We start from the raw sequence: 11,814 nt of genomic DNA on the forward strand, positions 1-11,814 counted from the left end.
GCTGTGTGCAATGATATACCTAAACAGAGCGTAGTCCAAGCCTCTATGCCTCTATTATTTTGGATGCGTTATCTGGTTATGCATAGTGTAGTTTTTATTTTTTCAGTCTAAAAAAATCCACTTGTTATCGTATGTCAATTGAAGTGATTGAGTAACACATTACAATGTCATATTTGATTTAAAGGGGTTAAAGAGAGGCTCAAACTTCAAAATATGCCTCAGTAAACAATTAGAGTCACCGCCTTCCCAATTGGCACATACACCGCTGCACACATATTTGTGTCAGTTTATGCAAGTGTGCCCAGCTGCAAGAATTTAAAGGTGTTTTCCAATAAACACTATCCCCATAGCAAACTTCCACACCGCCAGAATCAAGATATCAAACACCATGACAGGAAGACTACAGGGAGAGAAAAAGGAGAAGAGAGCGGAATTGAGTTGTCAGACCGCAGAGGTGTTTCTGGTTCTATATTACAGGGTATTTACAGCTGTGCAGATGTGTGTGTTTGTCAGGCGTTGACATTGAACCTCTGGGCCCGGGTGGAGAAAGCCAAGTGTTGTATGGGAGTTGTCGGGCTGGGCGGTATTGATGGCCGCCTAGGGGTATTTGAAAGCAAGAGGTATGTGCGTATGAGCTAGAAACAGTTGTTCCCTCAAAGTAATGACTACCTGTGCTCCTTCTGCCTGATTTACGAACATACGTGATCTCTCCTCACTCCTAGATTTGTGGCAGGGCAGGCAGGATGCAATGAATATCCTAAACACACCCCATGATAGATGTTTTCATTTGTTGTGTAAAGAGCTCCTTTGAAAAATCCATGTGAATGAGATGTCTCCTCTGAATGCTCCCTGTCGTTCTCCCTTGCTGTGGAAAATGCTTTGTAGATGTGGCATCTGACTGATGAGGATGCAAGTTTTACTGTGCCGCCCGTGGGGTCACTGCTGCTGATTAAAATTGGGTGTCATTTGGCGTTGTGCATCCATGCATATCCACTTTCCCAGGGGTTTTGATCAAGCCCATGTTCTTCTCGTTAGAGGTCAGGGGTCACAAAAGAGGCAGCCGGGCTTAGACATCTCTGGTATCAAAGTACCAGAGTTTAGGGAATAAGTTCAAAAATCCAAGTAGCAGCCATACTGATTGTGCTCATATGTCTTGAGTATAATCAGATATAAAACATATGTCAAGTCTAGTCAAGTCAACTTTATTTATTTAGTACATTTCATAGGCGTAGACTCTACTATGAAATGGGGAAGTTTCTCATGTTATGTGGCATGGAAATGTCAGTCACACAAACCTTGTGAGACATTTTAAAACATGAGAAAACTTTCTGATTATATAAGCACTGAATGCGTTGTCTGTGGTCTGAAAACACATTCATCGCGATGACAACAAGACTGTGAGATAAGCTAAGTACCTTCAAGGATCACTCTCTAAATCATTTTATTATCTTAGATGGAATGAATCTACACACAGAAATGTGTAACATTGAATTAAAGGGTTTCTGACTACAGAACTACAGAGGGAAAGTTATTGTGGTTACATCCAAAACATTTTATGATGTTCATTTTGAAAGAAAACTATTCATAATTTCACCCCATTTTTTTTAGTTAAGGCTGTTTATTCCCTCTCCTTACTGTAATATTACCCATTCCATTCATTAATGTAGGTGGTTGCTTATAGAACTGTCATGCTACAGACACGTGAAAGGGATTATAGAGGAGTAAGCCTCAACATGCAGTGATCAGGTTTCCACTAAGGCTAATTAATCATAGCAGCATTTCAATCATAGTGTGAAAACACAATGTTTGTGGAATTGATCATGTTATTAGATTAAATAAATTTAAGTTTTGTTTTACTCTCTTCTAAGAAAAGGTTAATTAAAATGTGCTTCTTTCCAGAATACAGTCTGATGTTATATGATCTGGGAATATGGTTGCCTTCCTTGTTTCTGTTTGTGGCCAGCTTTCCACTGGAATACTGAACAAACAGTAGTGTCCAATAGTACCTCTACAAATCAAAGAGAGTATAATCTCTTACTACCTGGTTTGTGCTGAAATTAGATACAAGCCCTCAATAACAATCTACTACCATCACAAAAATATTTGACTGATGGCTGCTGTCCACTGCTAGTACTGTGATTCCTCTAATACTTGCTTTTGGTCAGGTAGGCAAGTTTATATAAGGTCTGCTGGCTACCGCTGTTCCACAGGAGAACTTTGAACTTTCTTTTTGGCCTTCTTGTCTCTTCTCCTTTTCTCTCCTCTCCTCCCCTCTCCTGGTTTTCTTGTTTCCATAGTATCTTTGGAGTTTTCAACGCATCTGTACAGGCTCATCTCTAAGCCATGGGAGTGTCATAAATGCATTGGTTTTCCTAGGCAAGAGGTAAGGCCCGCTGAGAGTTAAAAGGAAGTAGTAATGAGGTTAGAGAGAGAGCGGACTAAGTCTTTTGTGTGATTAGCAACAACTTATGTGGCTGTCCCATGTCTGCCGAGTATTGTGGAAAACCAAACCCACAAGAGAGTACCTTCAGTCATGAAGGTTAATGAGCTCAGTAAACATGGAAATCTTCCAGAATATTGTGGGCCAAAGAGGATTTTCAACTATTTTCCATGCCTGGGTGTGAAGAAAGCACCCTAATTTCAAGCTTGATTTTGTAGATCAGCATACAAATGGTATGCTTATTTTCTCAAAATATCCCTTTCAAACTGCTTCGGGTTACCTTAATTTTCTAAGCCAGTTGTAGGTGTAATGAATTCACCGCTATCAAAATATAGACTTCATATGTTTGTAATGCGGCAGATTCTTGGAAATTTTACTTGATATTACAAGACATTCCTGTATTATGTTGTAGTGTATTTTTACCGCTGTGTTGGCCTAGCTTTGACCTACAAGGTTCACACTAAAGGTGTCAAAATATAAAGGATTAAATATGGCTGAATGCTTATATAATTTACCAGCCTCAAAATAATCTAAAGGATTGTTTGGGCGACATTGGAATTTAGATGATCTTGGAGTGTGTAAAAAATAATCCATTTTCAATTGTTTTTACATTCTGTCAGTAAGGGGACACGTTTAACTTGATATAAAGATAAAGATATAGTGGTGCTGCTTCTAAGTCATGAAAATCCTGAACATTTTTTGAATTTGAACAAATATTACACAGGCAAATCCTTAAGTTTGTAAACCCTGTTACTCTCGCAGTTATTTGAAAGTGATTTTGATGCTTGCTTGTAAAGATTATTCCACAACAGAAAAATGGTCTTCTCTTTCTCAAAACACACATACTACAATTTGCATCCTTTTCTTACACACACACCAGATTTGTTTAATTATCAAGCCCTAAATAATATCAACATGAATATCAAAACTCTTGACTGTATGCTAAACTTCATTCAGACATTTGAAACTTCTTAACAATGGAGAAAGATACTAAAACCAAACATACAAAAAAGATGATCTAATATATTAGCAACACTTAAACAATATCAAAATAACAACACATAACAATAGTGAATGATAAAACAATGAGAACAAATAAGGCAAAACATACAATTTAGAATATGCAAAATGTGTAAGATGACTACAGGAACCTGATTTCAAAGGTAAGACAAGTATCAATATCAGTATCTTGGCTCATTACACAATACAAACTTTATTCATACAATCATGAGTACACATTCAGGGTTTCATTTAACACTTAACAACTTAACTTCATACTTAAATGTCTTTGCTTGGATCATACAATTTACTCCCTCAACAGTCACCCACTTTAATTACAGTACTAAAGTAGTACAAACCATAATAATAGCTATTACAGACTGTTGTGATTTACATGATGGGGGTTGACAGATTTGACATTTCCAGCCTGTATTAGTAATCCAATTTAAATATACAATTTGAATATAATAATTTGAAACAACTTTCACAAATGATTTTAAAAATACATTGTAAGACACTGATTGAGATTCGACTTAATTTACATGCTGGATATGCCATGGAAATGGAGCAGATCTGTAGGTAGAGCGACTCAGTGATTCATGGGTCTGTAGACAACACTTTCAAATTATACAGTTAATTTAATGTACTTAATGAATTGGCATATCAAGTTGAATGTCTGCATCAGCATGAGCCTTATTGCATTAGGGATTGCAGTGTGTTGATATAGCTGGATGTATGTGTGTGTATGAAACACCAGAACAGACCACATTCCGAACTGTATGTGTTTCCGTATAAGAATGTGTGTTTGCATGTGTGTGTGTGCGTGTGTGTGTGTCTCATGTTGCTGCTGGCATCCACAGATCCCAGGGGCTAAGACAGTGTGCATATCCATGAAATGGATATGGCTTTCAGTACAGTTTGATGCCACACCTCATTGACCTTTAGCCTTTCAATCGGTTTTTCCAATTGGTCACATATCTTTACTTTATCCTTGCATTGCTCTGCAGCGGCTTGGACTGACCTAATCTCATTCGGAAAATATTTCTGTCATTCATGTATCATATCAACTATGAGGCAAAGGATGTGCAGTCTGACCATACCGTGTCATGCCATCATATCATCACTACTGTATTTCATTTTTCATTTTAGTTCTCCAGCACTTTGACAATGTTGGTCACTTTTAGGAGCCCTGAAACCGTTCACTGGAAAGAGATCCATCTTCCCCACTTCTCACCCCCCCAAACAAATTTATTAGTAATTTATAAAGATAAAGGCATTTCTTTTAAGCCTGTCTGACAGACGCAGGGACCAATAACAAGACAGTAGGACAACAAGATAGGGGGACAGAAGAGGGTAATAGAGATAATGAGAGTGAGGTTTTCATCAAATTGATCTGAGACACTGAGTAGGATACTTGGCAAGTGGTCAGGGCTATCAGATGTTATGGTGAGCATAAGGAGAGGAAGGAAGCAGTAGAGCAGCAGCGAGAGGTGAGAGAGGAAAGTGGACACTTGAATTGGATTAGTATCCCTCTACAGCCTGATGGCATGCGATGGCATCTCCTCCTTCTTCAGTCATACCACATCATCATCATACCACTGAGGATTTGGCAGCTGAAACACTCCTGCAATGCTGCCCTTAGACTCGACTCCCTCTGCTTGACTCTAGGGTGAGAAAAATTCCTTCACCTACTGAAAACCCATTTGTTATGCATTATAACCAATAACAATAGGTTTAAAAAGCTATATTTTCCCTGCCATGGCCAGACTCTTGCCTGTTGGGGTCACTAATTCACTCGTGAGAATGCTGCGTAGGGCAGCCTGTATCACGCAGTTTTGGGGGACTCTGTCAATGCAGCTTTTTCTTGTGTTTTCTTTTCCATATTTTGGTTGATGATTAAATTATTTTTTTTTACCTTTACTGATATGGATCTATTGACTCAATTCTACTCACTACTTAAATCACATTATGGTGTGAAACCACTGGCTCTGGGTTTTGTATTTTTGATGTGCAAGGAGCATTACCTTAAATGTTTGATGCTTGGATACATTTTTACTGTGTCTTAACTTCCAAAACGTGCGTTCATATGCTAATTAAATATACTAGCTAAATAAAATAGCTATCTGCACTGTCAAGGCAGACACGGTGATGGTCTGCTGTTGGTCTGGATGGGCTTGATGGAAATATTGCCCATTTTTACAGCTTCAGTTTAATCTGCTTTTATTTAACCCGTTACAATTATCAACACAGTAATGACAGTGGTAATGAGATAAACAGATCTTCAAATTAAAAATATAACAAATTATATAAGAAAGTTTGACAGAGCTCAAGGGCTAGTGGTTGGCACAGAGATTGGGGACTTTAGCTTAGTAACCCCAGAAAGGATATCATAGCCCTGTTTAGCACATTAACAAACAAGGTGGTGTAGAGACTCATGAGTACTTCTAAGACTGTCTGTTTGTTACTGTGTGTGTGTGTGTGTGTGTATGCACGCTTGGTATGTTCTAAGGATTTTCCAGAGGTGACAATGGTGATGAGTTGCCAGCGTTGGGAGATCAAAAGCTTAGATGAAATGTTTGTCACTATAACAGCTGCAGCACTGTGGATTTCCACTTGATACTTATAAGCACACTGAAGACTGCAGACACGTCTATTCTTATGTCCCTGTTGAATGAGTAGGAATTTGCAGTTTCCTTTAACTCAAAACATTTGCAGAGGAACTTATTAAGACATTTCTGCAGACAATCGTCACTTTTATTTTACGAGGTTCACACTGGCTGTTTTGCAAACAATCTGTTGTTCTTTTGCAATAACACACACAATGTTCCTCTCTGTTTTACTGTGGATAACTTCCAAACAGAACTGTTTTATTATGACCAAGGGCTATTTGATTTAAGTCCCCAGGTGCCTAGCCAAATTCACAACAACATTACATAAGACAAAATCTGGACAAAGTTTACTTCCAGAAGAAGTAATAAAAAGGAGTACAGTAACAAGGCAGAATAATAACAGACATCAGACTATTAAACTCAGCAGGCAGATTTGTAGTGACCTTAAGAGCTACTAACCCCACTGCAGGCAATGTGCAAAATCATCACCAGACAAAGATATAAATAGATGGGCATTTGACGTGTCACATTTCTATTTACGATTGCTAACAAGATTTGGCGCTGGCACCCCGGTAAGAAACGACAGCATAGCAATGCAAAGGAATTAAATATTGGCATTCTCAGTATTAATCAGTTTCAGCTGAAAAGATAAATGGAGCGACCATGCTCCTATTGAGCAAAATCCCTTTTCAGATTCAGGGCCATTCAGATGTCTCAGTAATGAATGCCAGTCATCAGAAGAGAAACAGTCCAGTTAGCCAGGCCTATTGTGTACAGCTGGAAATGAAAAATGACATCCAGGGCTCGACGTCCCATACATTGCTTCATCATTCATAAAACTGATGTCATGGCCTGGTGATCACAGCAGGTCTTCACATGGCTTCCTTGTATTTTAAACTGATTTGTATGATGGATGATTCAGGGCATTCATAAAGGAGAAACTGCCTGCGCCTCTTCGAATGTGATAAGCCCACGTCTTCTAGCATTTGTCTTAATGAGCCCATTCTACATTCATTGCTAGCTAATTACTTTCCCTAATCGTCACCAGACACATGGAAGTCTATTATAATTATTATTTATGGTAAACTGTAAAATGGACTGTATTTTTTAACATTTATGCAGTTTCTTTTTTTTCTTTCTTTCTTTTTTCCTTCGTTCCTTCCTTCTTCCTTCCTGTGGTTTTGGTAACCTTACCCATATGGCTTGGTCTTTGATGTCTTTCCCAAATCCATGTGCATGTTGGTTGTCATGTTGCTTCATGGCAGGCACATTCCTGTCGTCCAGCGTGAGGGCCTCCCAACACACAAACACATACACATACACACACACACAGTCAATGTCTCAATAAAATGAAAATGGAAATATTCCTCATATCCTGTACATCTCTTGTAAATGCTGCCGCAATGTTATTTCCATTTAAATCCCACTGTATTATACTTACGACTATTTCAATCCAGCTTGAATCATAGGCAGCCTCTCATAGCAAGCAGATGCCTTATCCCAAAACGTACTCCTCTTTACGACTATGTTAATGTAAAAATAAAATGTATTATTATTGTATTATATATACAATTAAATAAATTATTAAAATGTATAAAATGTTTTATAACTAACGAAATACAAGATTGCATAAGCACTGGCTTGGAGGGCATGGAGGCACCAGTTTTGGCAAGCATGAAGGGCATCGCTATCATCAGGACAGAGGATGTTCTGTGGCCTTCTGCAAGTGACAGATGACTGCACTGACTGCCATTTTATGGCTCCTTCAGCCATGCTTAAAGTTGAAATATGTGAAAGAATAAGCAGAGAATATATTTCACTCTAGACATAGAGGTCACATCCAACCTGCTATGAATTTTATGGTGGTTCAAATTTCTACACAATATGTGTGTGTGTGTGTGTATGCATGTGTATGTGTATGGGTATGGGTGTGTTACCTAGATAGAGAGAAAGGGACAGGGATGAAATAAAAGTCACAATCAACTTGATAAATGGTGTAACACTCTCAGTGGAAAGTGTCATTTCATAAGATTCATGAGCCTCAGTCCTTCCAGCTGTTCAGGTCTGCACACTGGATTCAAGGCTCAACTATTTCTGTCAATGGTGTCTGATATCTATCTTGGGAGTGCTAGACAGTTTAAAAGACTGAACTCCATTCAACTGTACTTTCTGCCTCATTAATAGAATAGCATTTAGGACTGTTTATTCTGTAATCACATTACCATTGACACTTGTGAATTAGCACATTTTTCAAAGGGAAACTATCATAGGAAAATTATATTAATGTGTAATATAACATACAAATTATCTAATGGCAGAGGGATACATTTTGGTAATTTGGATTGATATACATACACAAATGTCCTCCGACCCTTTTTCAATGGCTTTGTTTATGCAAAGTGTATGCTAATAGTCATTCATTAAGTTGTGTGTGTCTGTGTGTGTACACAGAAGGGTGCAAGAGAGAGTTAAGGAGAGGGAAATTGATCACAGAGAGGTATTACTCCTGTATGAGTGTTGTAAGGGCAGCACTATTATGCAGATGAGCATGTTAAATGTAGTTGGACACTAGCATGTCATTAAATACATAATGACAGTGGGACCTTAATGTTAGGCTGTTATTTTAATGCGCTCCATTTTCCCCCCTGTTGTACACTGAACAACCCTGAACCACCATTAACCACCTGGCAGAGCCTCTCAGTCACTAACAGTTATTTTTTTAATATCTCTTAGTAATTCTGCTCACTGTGTTTAGCTAATTCTCTCTTTGCTCTTTTCCTCAAATCCTGGTTTTGTCTTTGTCTGCCTTAGTGTGCTCTCTCCCTCTGTCTTGCATTCAACCCCAAAATAAAAATACAGCCAGCAGCCAATTATCTGCACATCCTATTATACCATTGGACATCTAGTGTAAATGGAGTAAATATAGCAGTCCATACCTGTTTGTAATGATGAGCTCAGAGGACCACAGTGAAACCCATTACCCCAATTACCCAATTATCTCAAATGACGGGTGATTATCAGACATCATCACCAATACTGCTGAAGCACCACCTCTAGAGTAGCTGTTTTGCTGGCATGAATATAGCTATTCATGTCTCCATTTCCTTAGTGTCAACACAGGCGCACATGCAAACACACACACGCGCATTTGGTCCTCAGCCGGCTGTCATACGCCTGTTTTGACGGGTTATTCAGCGCAGTTTTCTGAACCATTCAGAGATCCTGGATGAAGCTCTCGTATTCGATGGCAAAGGAAAGAGAGCTGTTAGTGCAGGGTCACAACCTCTCACCTGACATGTGAGAACACTGTTTGTGTGTGTGTGTACGTGTGTATGTGTGACATGTGAGTAGCACAGGTCACACTGTCTAGTGATATGTTGTTTTTGCCTCTCCCTGTCCGCCCATCTGTCCTCAAACCCAGGCCCCGACAACGCTCGATAAATAGGGCTCTGTTAGGCAGTCAGAGAAATAAAAATGCTTTTGAAATGACAGCAGTAACCAAACAGTGATATAGATTACATCCCTGTCCTTTAATCAGTGGTAATGGCTCTGGGTCTTCATGAATCTAAAGTCAAGAATGTGCCTAAGCTCCCCGGCAATCCCACTTCCTGATGATTATCCATCTCCTCCTCCTACCGCCTGCTCTTCCCCTTCCCCTCCTCCTTGTCTTCATCTTCTCCACCCACCTCTTACAATTCATGGCATCAAACTCAATGATGATGGACATCTCAAGCACAGACCTCTGTTTACTCAGTCTAAAAATAAGAGGTTAGCCTCCAAACGCCATAACTCGTGCATGACTGACATGTAAGGTGCAAAAGCAGCTTGCATTTGTGTGTGCGTCAATGTTCACTCTGGGAGGTTGGAGGGGTCACCAGTTCGGTCGTGTGTATATATCTATGCCAGGTAAAAGAGATGTCCAATCAAGGACAAGGCTCCTGTCTCTACTAGTCATCTCCCATGACGCATAGTGTCACTTGCCCCCCTTCCTGACTCTTCTCCCCACTCACCCCTTCTCTCCCCAACTGGTGGTAATACAGCCATGGCTATTCTTAGCTTCTGTGTCAAGCCTGTCTCTGGGGAGCAGTCAAGGGGTCTCTGTTACATTGCACACACACACACACACACACACATACACACACAGGTGTCTTGAGACATCTCTATTTGATCTTTATTAAGCACTGTAACTCTAAAACTAATTTGAAGAACAACGCTCTAAGTATGAGATCATGTTCCACCACAACTAAAAACTCAATTAATTTAGTGGTATGAAGATTGGGTTGCAGATGATAGCCTCAACCTGAATACAATCCAAAGAGATATCAGTATTTATTTACAGGATTTAAGTCTTTCAGGTATGGTTTTAGTCATTCAGAAAGCTGATGACACAGAACAAAAGATTTAAGTGTGCAATTTCATTATATTATAAAGGTTTCATGTGTTTCCCATTTAAAGGGGGAAATAAAGACCTTATATTTCATTGGATGATATGATGATCAGATTTATGTGTTTTAGCATTAAATAAATTGTTATGGCATGTTTAAGTTTCTTCTATGTCTGTAAAAAAAAAGTTAGGGATGAGGGAATGAAATGTAGGTTATGTCATAAGGTGAAAAAGCCCGTGTGCATCTATTTCCTTAGCCTCTTTCTCTGTATTGGTGCAGAGAAAAAAAAAGTTGCTGCAGAAAGCTGCCCATGGGTGACTCTGCATGTGACACATCGACACAAAAACTGATACTATGGCCCCATTTTTCAACTCCAGTAACTCTATCCTCTCCTCGATAGCAGTAACTTAATCCTCATTTAAGATGTGTGAGGCTTTAATCTACTTTATATGACAAATGTATTGCCATCACACAGAGTAAGCCTGTCTATGTTTGTTAGTGAGACGGTACCACCTGGCTTTTGGTGGCAGTTTGTGAGTGTGTGTGTGTGTGTGTGTGTGTGTGTGGGTTCACATGTCTGGATCAGGAGTACAGTTCAGACTTCCCTCTCATGTAAATCCTGAGGTAAGTGTCTTGAGCACGTAGCACTTCATAACAAGGGCATTGCCTTACAGACCACACGCAAGATTGGCACCCAGCTAAGGCCTCACAGTGGGTAGAAAATCCTGTCAATGTGTCTCTGTGTGTGGCAAAGGACAGGACATGAAGAGGAAAGTCTGGTTTAGTCCTCTCTGCAGCTGTCCTGACCGGGTGACGACCAAACAGTTCTGTAAACATTAACTTTACACACATTACACACATGAACACCATGACACAAATATTGCACTCTCTGTGCAGTATGTCCAAATAAAAGATTGTTTAAAATAATTAAACTTAGATAAGTAAATCGCACTAAAGAGATAGGTGGAACCTAAAAGGAACCTAGAGGCCTTGACCAAGGATATCATGGCATTTTATAACTCAGTTCCATTATTTAAATGTATGGTTGTGAAAACAAAGAAATAGTTTGAAAATAGTCTTCTCCCAAAACATTTCACCCTCAAACTTGTAATTTCCTGTAATTCATGTGTTTGCCAGAAATTTTCAACAGAATCACAGATGGAGCAGCTTGGCCTTATTGCCAAATTTGATTTACCAAAGGTAATTGACCTTTCACTGATGATTTTACCTCTTAAAATGAGTATTGATTTAATCAAATGGCATTCTCTAGTCATTGATGATGTTCAATGTTCAATGTGCAATATTCTGTAAACAAAAATAATATATTGTTTGCTTACTAGATTAACAATCAGAATCAGGTTTATCTATCTATCTATCTATC

The sequence above is a fragment of the Morone saxatilis genome, unplaced genomic scaffold (genome assembly GCF_004916995.1).
Source record: "Morone saxatilis isolate NCDOM2014 unplaced genomic scaffold, NCSU_SB_2.0 Contig2, whole genome shotgun sequence".
Taxonomy (NCBI): domain Eukaryota; kingdom Metazoa; phylum Chordata; class Actinopteri; family Moronidae; genus Morone; species Morone saxatilis.